The sequence below is a fragment of the Lates calcarifer genome, linkage group LG8 (genome assembly GCF_001640805.2).
Source record: "Lates calcarifer isolate ASB-BC8 linkage group LG8, TLL_Latcal_v3, whole genome shotgun sequence".
Classification (NCBI taxonomy): Eukaryota; Metazoa; Chordata; class Actinopteri; family Centropomidae; genus Lates; species Lates calcarifer.
In genome coordinates this window covers 16,364,177-16,379,241 of record NC_066840.1, presented here as the reverse complement: position 1 = coordinate 16,379,241, position 15,065 = coordinate 16,364,177, and the positions used below count along the sequence as shown (strand labels likewise).

The window sequence follows — 15,065 nt, the reverse complement described above, 5'->3', positions numbered from 1 at the left end:
TCAGAAATTCTTAATTATGTTTATGTGATAGACATACTAGACAACACCGTACAAAACAATATCAATTCTACAAATAAAATATTGGAGTGAGTTGTTCGTAAGTGTCTTAATTTTAACTGTTGGTCACAGGATGATTTTAAAAATATCTTTACAGCATATAATGACCATATTTAGTTAAAAGACATTTTAAGTATGTTAATAAGAAGAGGGTTGAAATGTGCAATAATGATTCTGTATGTGATCGACTGTGGTGGAAGAAATACTCAGACTTTTTACTGAAGTATAACAAACAAGTTAAAATCTGCATTCAAAAATTAACTGATAGTGTTTATTATTGTTGTGCAGTTCACTGTAACATTCATGATTGCTTCAGTGATTAGTTGATAGACACAATTAATAATCATTTGACTTTTTCCCAAATATTTGTTGTTGTTGGTGATGACAGTCAACTGTTGATTTTCTGAAACAGCATCTAATGTTTATTAAATATTGTTGTTCAGCTGTAATATTGAAGATTTCTCTGTGTTTTCATGGTTAAACTGTTGATGAGGAATAGGTAGTAGTGTATTGATCATTTTCCTTTGTATGTTTCTCTTTGGTTTCCTCCAGGTGTCACCACTTCGTCCACGACATGGTCCATGATCACAGAGACATGGTCCACGATCACAGAGACATGGTCCATGATCGGAGAGACATTGTTGAGGATGAGGGAGACATCGTCCACGATCAGAGACATTGTCCGCGATCGCAGAGACCTTGTCAAAGACGAGAGAGATGTTGTCCTTGATCAGAGACATTGTCCCATGCTTCGTAGAGACCTTGCGATAGAATCGGCGGAGACGGGGGTCACCGATTTGACGGCACTGCCCGCGATCATGGAGACATTGTTAATGGTCACAGAGACAGCGTCTATGATCTCAGAGACATCGTCCACGATCACAAAGACACTGTCCATGATCACAGAGACTTTGTCCATAATCTCAGAGACATTGTCCGCGATCACAGAGACGTAGTCCACGATCACAGAGTCTTTGAACAATGAAGAAGTTCTTTGAGACCAGGACAGAGGCTTCCAGGTAATTCACTAACAGCTTTATATCAACTGTCCAACACAGAGCACTGACATTGTGTTCATTATATCAGAAAAGTGTAATAATAGAAGTAATCTGCAATATAAAAATAATGTATAATTAAACTGTATTAATAGATGTAATGTAAAAGTAACGTACATGACTGCTTCAGTGATGAGTTGATAGACACACAAATAATTATTTGACTTTTTTCCAAATATTTATTGTTGTTGGTTGTTCAGGAGGTGATGACAGTCAACTGTTAATTTTCTGAAACAGCCTCTAATGTTTGTTAAATGTTGTGGTTCAGCTGTAATGTTAAAGATTTCTCTGTGTTTTCATGGTTAAACTGTTGATGAGGAATAGGTAGTAGTGTATTGATCATTTTCCTTTGTATGTTTCTCTTTGGTTTCCTCCAGGTGTCACCACTTCATCCACGACATCGTCCACGATCACAGAGACATGGTCCATGATCGGAGAGACATTGTTGAGGATGAGGGAGACATCGTCCACGATCAGAGACATTGTCCGTGATCGCAGAGACCTTGTCAAAGACGAGAGAGACGTTGTCCTTGATCAGAGACATTGTCCCATGCTTCGTAGAGACCTTGCGATAGAATCGGCGGAGACGGGGGTCACCGATTTGACGGCACTGCCCGCGATCATGGAGACATTGTTAATGGTCACAGAGACAGCGTCTATGATCTCAGAGACATCGTCCACGATCACAAAGACACTGTCCATGATCACAGAGACTTTGTCCATAATCTCAGAGACATTGTCCGCGATCACAGAGACGTAGTCCACGATCACAGAGAGTACAATGAAGAAGTTCTTTGAGACCAGAACAGAAGTCTCCAGGTAATTCACTAACAGCTTTACATCAACTGTCCAACACAGAGACTGACATTGTTTTTGTTCAGTGTTCAGTTTATCAGAAAAGTGTAATAATAAAAGTAATTAGCAATATCAAAAGTAAGATGTATTAGTCAAAGTCACTTGCTACTCCATATAGTTTGCAACAGTTTATTTGTAAATTTAGAAGTAATATGTAACTAGAAAAGTAATATGTAATGGGAAAAGTAATCTAATATTGGAGGTAACAGTAAAAGTAATCTGTAATATAAAAGCAATGCAGAATAGTAATCCAAAATAGAAGTAAAAAATATCAAATTATAGTAAGATGTCAAAAACAGTCAAAAAATATCATGATATAGTAAGGTGTCAAAAGTTGAAATGTGAAATAATGATTGTGTATGAGACCGTCTGTAGTGGAAGAAATATTCAGACTTTACTGAAGTATAATAAACACCACAAGTTAAAATCCTGTATTCAAAGATTTACTTAAATGATAGTGTTTATTGTACAGTTCACAGTAACATACCTGACTGCTTCAGTGATGAGTTGACTGACACACAAATAATCATTTGACTTTTTTCATAATATTTGTTGTTGTTGGTTGTTCAGGAGGTGATGACAGTCAACTGTTGATTTTCTGAAACAGCCTCTAATGTTTGTTAAATATTGTGGTTCAGCTGTAATGTTAAAGATTTCTCTGTGTTTTCATGGTTAAACTGTTGATGAGGAATAGGTAGTAGTGTATTGATCATTTTCCTTTGTATGTTTCTCTTTGGTTTCCTCCAGGTGTCACCACTTCGTCCACGACATGGTCCACGATCACAGAGACATGGTCCATGATCACAGAGACATGGTCCATGATCGGAGAGACATTGTTGAGGATGAGGGAGACATCGTCCACGATCAGAGACATTGTCCGTGATCGCAGAGACCTTGTCAAAGACGAGAGAGACGTTGTCCTTGATCAGAGACATTGTCCCATGCTTCGTAGAGACCTTGCGATAGAATCGGCGGAGACGGGGGTCACCGATTTGACGGCACTGCCCGCGATCATGGAGACATTGTTAATGGTCACAGAGACAGCGTCTATGATCTCAGAGACATCGTCCACGATCACAAAGACACTGTCCATGATCACAGAGACTTTGTCCATAATCTCAGAGACATTGTCCGCGATCACAGAGACGTAGTCCACGATCACAGAGTCTTTGAACAATGAAGAAGTTCTTTGAGACCAGGACTGAGGCTTCCAGGTAATTCACTAACAGCTTTATATCAACTGTCCAACACAGAGCACTGACATTGTGTTCATTATATCAGAAAAGTGTAATAATAGAAGTAATCTGCAATATAAAAATAATGTATAATTAAACTGTATTAATAGATGTAATGTAAAAGTAACGTACATGACTGCTTCAGTGATGAGTTGATAGACACACAAATAATTATTTGACTTTTTTCCAAATATTTATTGTTGTTGGTTGTTCAGGAGGTGATGACAGTCAACTGTTAATTTTCTGAAACAGCCTCTAATGTTTGTTAAATGTTGTGTTTCAGCTGTAATGTTAAAGATTTCTCTGTGTTTTCATGGTTAAACTGTTGATGAGGAATAGGTAGTAGTGTATTGATCATTTTCCTTTGTATGTTTCTCTTTGGTTTCCTCCAGGTGTCACCACTTCATCCACGACATCGTCCACGATCACAGAGACATGGTCCATGATCGGAGAGACATTGTTGAGGATGAGGGAGACATCGTCCACGATCAGAGACATTGTCCGTGATCGCAGAGACCTTGTCAAAGACGAGAGAGACGTTGTCCTTGATCAGAGACATTGTCCCATGCTTCGTAGAGACCTTGCGATAGAATCGGCGGAGACGGGGGTCACCGATTTGACGGCACTGCCCGCGATCATGGAGACATTGTTAATGGTCACAGAGACAGCATCTATGATCTCAGAGACATCGTCCACGATCACAAAGACACTGTCCATGATCACAGAGACTTTGTCCATAATCTCAGAGACATTGTCCGCGATCACAGAGACGTAGTCCACGATCACAGAGTCTTTGAACAATGAAGAAGTTCTTTGAGACCAGGACAGAGGCTTCCAGGTAATTCACTAACAGCTTTATATCAACTGTCCAACACAGAGCACTGACATTGTGTTCATTATATCAGAAAAGTGTAATAATAGAAGTAATCTGCAATATAAAAATAATGTATAATTAAACTGTATTAATAGATGTAATGTAAAAGTAACGTACATGACTGCTTCAGTGATGAGTTGATAGACACACAAATAATTATTTGACTTTTTTCCAAATATTTATTGTTGTTGGTTGTTCAGGAGGTGATGACAGTCAACTGTTGATTTTCTGAAACAGCCTCTAATGTTTGTTAAATGTTGTGGTTCAGCTGTAATGTTAAAGATTTCTCTGTGTTTTCATGGTTAAACTGTTGATGAGGAATAGGTAGTAGTGTATTGATCATTTTCCTTTGTATGTTTCTCTTTGGTTTCCTCCAGGTGTCACCACTTCATCCACGACATCGTCCACGATCACAGAGACATGGTCCATGATCGGAGAGACATTGTTGAGGATGAGGGAGACATCGTCCACGATCAGAGACATTGTCCGTGATCGCAGAGACCTTGTCAAAGACGAGAGAGACGTTGTCCTTGATCAGAGACATTGTCCCATGCTTCGTAGAGACCTTGCGATAGAATCGGCGGAGACGGGGGTCACCGATTTGACGGCACTGCCCGCGATCATGGAGACATTGTTAATGGTCACAGAGACCGCGTCTATGATCTCAGAGACATCGTCCACGATCACAAAGACACTGTCCATGATCACAGAGACTTTGTCCATAATCTCAGAGACATTGTCCGCGATCACAGAGACGTAGTCCACGATCACAGAGAGTACAATGAAGAAGTTCTTTGAGACCAGAACAGAAGTCTCCAGGTAATTCACTAACAGCTTTACATCAACTGTCCAACACAGAGACTGACATTGTTTTTGTTCAGTGTTCAGTTTATCAGAAAAGTGTAATAATAAAAGTAATCTGCACTATAAAAATAATGTATAAGTAATCTGTATTAATAGAATGTAAAAGTAATTAGCAATATCAGAAGTAAGATGTATTAGTCAAAGTCACTTGCTACTCCATATAGTTTGCAACAGTTTATTTGTAAATTTAGAAGTAATATGTAACTAGAAAAGTAATATGTAATGGGAAAAGTAATCTAATATTGGAGGTAACAGTAAAAGTAATCTGTAATATAAAAGCAATGCAGAATAGTAATCCAAAATAGAAGTAAAAATATCAAATTATAGTAAGACGTCAAAAACAGTCAAAAAATATCATGATATAATAAGGTGTCAAAAGTTGAAATGTGAAATAATGATTGTGTATGAGACCGTCTGTAGTGGAAGAAATATTCAGACTTTACTGAAGTATAATAAACACCACAAGTTAAAATCCTGTATTCAAAGATTTACTTAAATGATAGTGTTTATTGTACAGTTCACAGTAACATACCTGACTGCTTCAGTGATGAGTTGATTGACACACAAATAATCATTTGACTTTTTTCATAATATTTGTTGTTGTTGGTTGTTCAGGAGGTGATGACAGTCAACTGTTGATTTTCTGAAGCAGCCTCTAATGTTTGTTAAATATTGTGGTTCAGCTGTAATGTTAAAGATTTCTCTGTGTTTTCATGGTTAAACTGTTGATGAGGAATAGGTAGTAGTGTATTGATCATTTTCCTTTGTATGTTTCTCTTTGGTTTCCTCCAGGTGTCACCACTTCGTCCACGACATGGTCCATGATCACAGAGACATGGTCCACAATCACAGAGACATGGTCCATGATCGGAGAGACATTGTTGAGGATGAGGGAGACATCGTCCACGATCAGAGACATTGTCCGTGATCGCAGAGACCTTGTCAAAGACGAGAGAGACGTTGTCCTTGATCAGAGACATTGTCCCATGCTTCGTAGAGACCTTGCGATAGAATCGGCGGAGACGGGGGTCACCGATTTGACGGCACTGCCCGCGATCATGGAGACATTGTTAATGGTCACAGAGACCGCGTCTATGATCTCAGAGACATCGTCCACGATCACAAAGACACTGTCCATGATCACAGAGACTTTGTCCATAATCTCAGAGACATTGTCCGCGATCACAGAGACGTAGTCCACGATCACAGAGTCTTTGAACAATGAAGAAGTTCTTTGAGACCAGGACAGAGGCTTCCAGGTAATTCACTAACAGCTTTATATCAACTGTCCAACACAGAGCACTGACATTGTGTTCATTATATCAGAAAAGTGTAATAATAGAAGTAATCTGCAATATAAAAATAATGTATAATTAAACTTATTAATAGATGTAATGTAAAAGTAACGTACATGACTGCTTCAGTGATGAGTTGATAGACACACAAATAATTATTTGACTTTTTTCCAAATATTTATTGTTGTTGGTTGTTCAGGAGGTGATGACAGTCAACTGTTAATTTTCTGAAACAGCCTCTAATGTTTGTTAAATGTTGTGGTTCAGCTGTAATGTTAAAGATTTCTCTGTGTTTTCATGGTTAAACTGTTGATGAGGAATAGGTAGTAGTGTATTGATCATTTTCCTTTGTATGTTTCTCTTTGGTTTCCTCCAGGTGTCACCACTTCATCCACGACATGGTCCACGATCACAGAGACATGGTCCACGATCACAGAGACATGGTCCATGATCGGAGAGACATTGTTGAGGATGAGGGAGACATCGTCCACGATCAGAGACATTGTCCGTGATCGCAGAGACCTTGTCAAAGACGAGAGAGACGTTGTCCTTGATCAGAGACATTGTCCCATGCTTCGTAGAGACCTTGCGATAGAATCGGCGGAGACGGGGGTCACCGATTTGACGGCACTGCCCGCGATCATGGAGACATTGTTAATGATCACAGAGACAGCCACTATGATCTCAGAGACATCGTCCACGATCACAAAGACACTGTCCGCGATCACAGAGACTTTGTCCATAATCTCAGAGACATTGTCCACGATCACAGAGACGTAGTCCACGATCACAGAGTCTTTGAACAATGAAGAAGTTCTTTGAGACCAGGACAGAGGCTTCCAGGTAATTCACTAACAGCTTTACATCAACTGTCCAACACAGAGCATTGACATTGTTTTTGTTCAGTGTTCAGTTTATCAGAAAAGCGTAATAATAGAAGTAATCTGCACTATAAAAATAATGTATAAGTAATCTGTATTAATAGAATATAAAAGTAATTCGCAATATCAGAAGTAAGATGTATAGTCCAAGTCACTTGTTACTAGATATACTTTGCAACAATTTATCTGTAAATTTAGAAGTAATATGTAATTAGAAAAGTAATATGTAATAGGAAAAGTAATCTAATATTAGAGGTAACAGTAAAAGTAATCTGTAATATAAAAGCAATGCAGAATAGTAATCCAAAAAAAAAATAAGGACCTTATTTACTTAGTTTTCAAATAATTGGCTGTTAATACCTTTGTAAATTTGGTTGTTATTCATTAAACGAAAATGACACAAAACAGACATTTTTAATCTTTTAAGAAGATGAAGGTTGAAATGTAAAGTGACTCAGTATGTGAACGTCTGTGGTAAAAATAGAAGTAATCTGAAATATAAAAATAATGCTTTAGTAAACTGTATTAATAGAAGTAATGTCAAAGTAATTAGCAATGTCAGAAGTAAGATGTAATAGACAAAGTAATCTGTTACTAGATGTAGTTTGGAACAGTAAAAGTTATCTGCAAATTTAGAATTGATACGTATTAAGAAAACTATTATATAGTAAATGTAATATTAGAGGTAACAGCAAAACTAATCTGTTATATAATAGCAATACAGAAGCAAGACTAATCCAAAATAGAAGTAAAAATGTCTCTTTATACTAAGACATCAAAAACGCCACAGTAAAGCATTAAAACTGTAGCATTAAAAAATGTCATAGAATATACTATACTGTGACATATTTGACCATTTTTGATGACATACTATAATATGACATTTTTAAACCACTTTTGATGGTTTTGATACCTCACTACACCATGACATTTTTTAACGCCTTGCTCTACCATGACCTTTTTTTATGGTTTTGGATACCATACTATAATAAAATAGTCAAAAATGTCATAGCCATACTATGACATTTTTTTGACCATTTTTGATGCCTCAGTATACAAAGATATTTTTTTTACCATTTTCAACTTCATAATATACTATGACATTTTTTGACGCCTTACTCTACCATGACATTTTTTTTTAACCATTCTCGATGTCCTACTATACTATGACATTTAACCATTTTCGACTTTATATTATACCATGACATTTGTTGATGCCTTACTCTACCATGACATTTTTTTAACCATTTTCAACAACATACCATACGAGATTTTTGACCATTTTTGACACCATACTATACTATGACATTTTTGAAGCCTTACTCTACCGTGGCATTTTTTTAAAACCATTTTTGATGCTTTACTATAGTATGACATTTTATCATGGTTTTTGACGCCATATTATACTGTATATGTCTATGTCGAAAATGATCAAAAAATGTCATAGTGCAGTATGGCACTATGACATTTTTTTGACAAAAAATGTTGTAGTATAGAGTAAGATGTCAAAAAACCATCAACAAAGGTCATATTATATGAAGGTCTCAATAACCACCAAATACAGTCATAGTATACTAAGGGGTCAAATATCATAAAATTGTCATAGACAAGATAAGCAAGACATCAAAAAACATCAAGAATCCCATAATACTGTAAGGTGTCAAAAGTGGTAAAAAATAGTTAAGACACCAAAAACCATTAAAAATCATGGCATCAAAAATCACCAAAAACTGCCACAGTACAGTATGATGTCAAAAACATTTTAAAAATGTCATAGTATAGTATGACGTCAAAAAAAGTCATAGTATAGTATGGCATCAAAAAAATGTCAAAAATGGTCAACAAATGTCATAGTATAGTAAGGGGGTCAAAAACCACCAAAAAAAATGCCATAGTATAGTAAGGCATGAAAATTGTTTAAAAAATGTCATAGTATAGTAAGGAGTCAAAAACCACCAAAAATGTCATAGTATAGCAAGGCATGAAAAATGTTCCAAAAATGTCATTGTATAGTAAGGGATCAAAAACCACCAAAAAAGTCATAGTATAGTAAGACATGAAAAATAGTCAAAAAATGTCATAGTATAGTAAGGAGTCAAAAACCACCAAAAATGTCACAGTATAGTAAGGCATGAAAAATGTTCAAAAAATGTCATAGTATAGTAAGGATTCAAAAAACCACCAAAAAATGTCATAGTATAGTAAGACTTGAATAATAGTCAAAAAATGTCATAGTATAGTAAGGAGTCAAAAACCACCAAAAATGTCATAGTATAGCAAGGCATGAAAAATGTTCCAAAAATGTCATAGTATAGTAAGACATGAAAAATAGTCAAAAACCACCAAAAAATGTCATAGTATAGCAAGGCATGAAAAATGTTCCAAAAATGTCATAGTATAGTAAGACATGAAAAACAGTCAAAAAATGTCATAGTATAGTAAGGAGTCAAAAACCACCAAAAATGTCATAGTATAGTAAGACTTGAAAAATGTTCAAAAAATGTCATAGTAGAGTAGGGAGTCAAAAACCACCAAAAAAATGCCATAGTATAGTAAGACATCAAAAAAACAAGAAAGATGGTCCTAATAAACTAAGACTTGAAAAATAGTCAAAAAATGTCATAGTATAGTAAGGGGTCAAAAAGGACTAAATAATGTCGCAGTATAGTAAGGCATAAGAAAATGTCAAAAAAAAGTCACTTTAGTAAGGTGTCAAAAATTGTCTCAGCATAGTAAGGCATAAAATGTTTTAGAATAGTAGGGCATAAAAATGTCATTTTAAAAAATCATTAAAATCCCCCCCCCCCCCCCAAAAAAAAAAAAATGCAGAGAAATGTGTCAGTGTATTCTGTTATTGAAAAAATGGCACAGGATATTATGTTGTTAAGAAAGTGCCACTGCATAGGTCATGAAAAATAACAAAATTAGTAAGTAAAATAATTTATCAACACAGTAATTTCATTAGAATGAAAAGAAATATTAGAAAATTTTCATATACCTTTTTAAGTACAGTGCAGTGAAACACCTTTTTCTCTGTGATACATGGGTCATGTTTACCGCTGAAATTTGAGAGATAACTATGTAACAATTAGTAGGTTCTTGTTTTAGAGTTTCAGAATTATTTCTAGTCATTACTGTGACTGTAGTAATTAGAAAAACACACTAAAATATGTGATACTAAGTTGTAGAAAGTTTAGGAAATAAATTTATCAGTTTCTGTGATTAACACGTGTTCTTGTCTCTGCAGGAGGAGAAGACGACTGCTGCTGAAGACCTGAAGTGGATGAAAGAAAACACAAGTGTTACGAAGCTGTTAATTACATAAAAAACCTCCACCATCTAACTGCTGTGAACAGTTTGTTGTTTGTTCATTCTGTAGTGTAGTTATGAGCACATTTGCTAATATGTCTTTATAAAACACCAGTGAGAACATTCAACTGCTAATGATACAATTATTACAAGCAGTTAACTGATCACAAAGATGCTCAGTAGACATGTTCATCTTTGGAATATTTGCTCATAACTACATTAACCCTAAGCAGCTGTAACAAGTGTTTCATTGTGGTCAAATGTCTGTCATTATCTTTGCTGTGATTTCTTAAATGTTGTCTGGAATAAAAAGTACCTTCCTAAACTTTTGAGTTGTATTTCTCTATTTTGAAACCGCAAATATATGCAAATCATTTTATTCTAAGAAAAATGTCATGATTGATGTCATGTTTAATAAATTTTTAAATATTTTGAAAATATATTTTTTAAGAGTTTTTAATTTTTTTCAAGTAAGTTTCATACTTATGTTTTAATTTTATATATATTTTTAAAGGGCTTTGTACTTGTTTTTGGACTTATTGTTTAAGCTTTTGTACTTTTAATGGATTTGATACCTAACTCTTAGACCTATTTTTAAAGGTTTTAAATATACATATATTTTAAAGGTTGAATATATAAAGGCCTTAACCCTATTCATCAAACCTATTTTAAAATGATTTTACACTTACCTTTTAGACCTATTTTGTTGTACATATTATTTACTTACATTGTTGAAAAATATTAATAGTAATTAAAACTGTAAATTAAATGTTACAGCAGCTTTAATTTGTTGCTATTTGTTCCAGACAAGCAGTTTTAAAGAGTCAAACTGCAGCTGAGGTAATGACAGTCAGGCTGAAAAGAATAAATGTACACTGACCTTCTGGGAATGTCATCATGTCTGTCTCTTCTCTCTGTGATTTAATGGTTGAAGTTTGAATGCTGTGGAGAAAAACGCAACAAATATGAATAAAAACATGACTTTTACCACATCAAAATAAAAGCACAGAGTTTCTGGGTACTGAACTTCAAAATGTCAAAAGATAGAGAAGTAAAAGACACTGAATCTACAAAGAAACCAGTGTGGACTAACTGGTTCAGGACTAATCAGCACTAGTCCAAGAGTTACATTTTGCTTTCTACACAAAAACAGAAGAAGCTGCTCTGACTAGAGAACTGACTCCATCAGTTCCTGATATTCACACAACAGCAGGGGACGGAAATGTTTTTTCTCCAAAGTCGGTTGATAGAACTGATCTGAAATTTGGTTTACAGAAGCCAAATTGAAGCAAAATGACAGTGTTTCTAGTGTGACACTGAACTGAGAAAGGGGTACACACCAGAAGATAATCGGGCTGATTATCGGCCCAAATCCCTCCTCCCGATCAAAGTCAGCAAAGGTCTGATTATTGGTTGGTTCTACAGATGATCTTGTCAGATTCTCCTGTGGTGTGAGGTGGTGTGAGGTGTGTTCAGAGTGATTTTACCCTCCCTGATCTGCTCTAAAGACGGAGCTGCCTTGATAAACATTAAAAATGTTTAATATATCTGATCAGAAATCCTGTTGTGTGGGGGGAGCACAGAGGAAAGCCAAGCATGCAAGCAAGCCACTGCATCCACTTGTCATGTGGAACGGAACGATAGCCAATCAGTAAGCAAGTTGACTAAAGACAGAAGCACAACAAACAAGAGACATCATCATCCGCTATGTTTGTTTACTCTAAAGTCTTGTTTGACTGTGTGAGATTTGGAGTTCTGGGAGTCCAGGTTGTTCGTGGTGAATCTGTTAGTGTGTGGTGTGCTGTGTTGGTCTTCTCTCTGCACACCACACACTTTAAGAACAAAACTGACACTATTTATCGTCATGTGTGTGTGTCTTAAATTTTCTACATTGGGTAAGATTTTAAAAATCAGTTGGTGTAAGCCAGGCTGAAGAGAGCGAGGGGGAGAGAGGAAGAGAGAAAGAGACACACAGAGCTGATGTTTACATTTTTTCTTAATTTCTTCATTTTCTTTGAACTGTGCATTCATGAACTATGTAAATAAACTTTTTGTGACAGATCAAACTGTTCAGACTTCAGATCAGTTACTGAAAATAAAACGTTTGTCGTCAGCGCTCTGTGTTGGACAGTTGATGTAAAGCTGTTTGTGAATTACCTGGAGGCCTCTGTCCTGGTCTCAAAGAACTTCTTCATTGTACGAAGACTCTCTGAGATGTCTCTGTGATCATGGACAACATGTTAGCAATCGATGTCATGGACAATGGGGTGACACCTGGAGGAAATCACAGAGAAACATACAAAGGAAAATGATCAATACACTACTACCTATTCCTCATCAACAGTTTAACCATGAAAACACAGATAACTCAAAATTACAGCTGGACCACAACATTTTCCAAACATTAGTGTTTGTGTTTACTGTCACATGACAAGATAAAAGTGTCACATTTTTAAGAATCAATAACAAAAAATATTTGGAAAAAAATAACTAAAATATAGAAATCTTAAATTTCTATATTAATTGTCAGTCAACTAATTGCTGGAGGAATCATGTATATTACTGTGAACTGCATAATAAAAAAATTCACTCAAGTTATTAAAAGCTTGGTTTTAAATTGTGGTATTTTTAATTATACTTCAATCCACAGGCAGAAAATGAACTCACATATTCTTCTGAATTTTTCAAAATTATTATATCTAGCACTATTTTCTGACAATTTATAGACACAATCGATCAGATATTATTGTTCCATACTAAACTCATTAAATACCAAGAATTTAAACAATAACACTGTAAGGAAAATAAATAATTCAGCTCACCAACAATTTTTTTTTTTTTTTTTTTCAGACCGGGTAAATCTTTAGGACACACACCTGTTTGGTTTGTAAGGTGAGAGCCAGTGTCTCTGTCCAGGCTGCAGCAGCTGAATGAGTAAACCTGGAAAACACAAGTCCGACACTTGAAAAACAAATAACCCAACTAGTAAAGAACAGTTCACCTCCAAAACTTGAACAGTGTAGAAGAATACAACACTGAAAACTAAATACTAGAACCTTGACAATCACACTTTGAGTTTTGAGGTGAATAAATTGTGTTTCCTAGAATATGACTTTATTGATCTCAGAAAGAAAAGCAATTTTTAAAATAGTTTTATAATAATTTCTAACCGTAATCCCAGCTCATATATTGTGACCTACTCTTGAGGCTTAAAACCTGTGGAGGAGCACAGAGTTAAAGTCTAGTTGTCAAGCTTGTATTTAACACAAAACTGAGTTCAATAAAGTCTCAAGTCACTAACTAATTTCTAATCAATAATACACAATAGGGGATCAGTTGATGGCTATGGACGGATTATTACCACAAAGCTACAAAGACACACAAAACGACAGAGGGGGAAAAAATCTGAGTCGCAAAATGATTACAATGAGACGCTTAACTGCAAACTGAAACACAAAATGGCAACAAAGAAACGTTAGCTGACCTGGAATAGACACAAAACCACAAAGACACAATACAATGTAAAACTATCACAAAGAAGCTGACGATAAGTAGCTTTAAAATAGCCAGCTAGAGACGCAAAACCATGCAATATGTAATAAACCACCATAAGCGGAGTTAAAATGACCAGGATGAAACACAAATGACAGAGACAAAAAATGTCGGCACAATGAAAACAAACAGAGATTTAGACAATCACTAAAAGCCTATTGTGTTATCATGTTAGGTGCCCACAGTTCTTGTCAGGGACACCTCAGTCACAGAGGAACAAATACACTCTTACCCACGCGATATAAACGACTGAAAATGGAATTTAAAAATATCATTACACAGAATGCTAATGCTCGCTGCTAACGTTAATGCTAATGCTCGCTGCTAACGTTAATGCTAACGCTAGCCGCTAACTGTTTGCCTTACCTTCACGCCGTAAGTGTGCTCAGCATCCAGTCTCACTCATGTTCGACAAAAAAGCAGCTCCAAAGTTTGTTTTAGCATCCAGGCCTCTCCAGTAACCACGTTTTCTCAAAGTGCTAGCAAACAGAGGTAACCGTTCAAACTTGGGTTGAATCTGTTCTCTCCGCCTCTCTGCGCTCCTCCTTGAATGTCATGGCCAATGAGGAGACACGTTGCGACATACGTCAGCTAACATTGGTAGGAAAACGCTGATTGGTCAGCCCACTCTGGCCCGCCTCTAACTGTTTCTGATTGGTCTTAAAATACATCCACGGAGAGATAGATGTATTATAAGATCTGGTGTACAGCTGCGCGCCAGACTCATCATCAGTGCACAAAATCTGAAGGTGAAACTCTTTTATTTGTATTTATTTGTGTTTTCTGACGAACTAGACATCAACCACATGTAATTTGTAATACCCAAGCAAATTATCATGCTCCTGTAACATATATGTATACTGTAGTTAGTTACAGCAGCTTTATTGCCCCTGATAGTTGGTTTAAGGGTCTCTAATATATTGTTTTACTCGATTTATTTAACTGTTAGTAACTGTTATTTAACAGTCCTCCACTGCCGCCTGTGGGCGACGGAAGAGGTCCCGCTTATTATATATTATATTTAACAACAGTGGATAAACTGAGAGTGCACACAGCTAGATATGAGCTGTCTCTTCTGGGTGTCTTAT

The 15,065-nt window shown here is 36.0% G+C and overlaps 2 long non-coding RNA genes across 2 annotated transcripts; one reads left to right on the top strand and one right to left on the bottom strand.

Moving 5' to 3' along the window:
- Positions 1-992: 992 nt before the first annotated feature.
- Positions 993-6,842, top strand: LOC127142716 (uncharacterized). The gene is made up of 6 exons (XR_007813690.1): positions 993-1,076; positions 1,490-1,931; positions 3,595-4,040; positions 4,454-4,895; positions 5,733-6,199; positions 6,612-6,842. It is a non-coding gene; the product is annotated as an uncharacterized LOC127142716 (long non-coding RNA).
- A 3,174-nt stretch (positions 6,843-10,016) lies between these two features.
- LOC108872489 (uncharacterized) lies at positions 10,017-14,517 on the bottom strand. The gene is made up of 5 exons (XR_001959230.2): positions 14,344-14,517; positions 13,302-13,365; positions 12,583-12,699; positions 11,306-11,367; positions 10,017-10,390 (listed from the first exon to the last, which is right to left on the bottom strand). It is a non-coding gene; the product is annotated as an uncharacterized LOC108872489 (long non-coding RNA).
- Between the last annotated feature and the right edge of the window lie 548 nt (positions 14,518-15,065).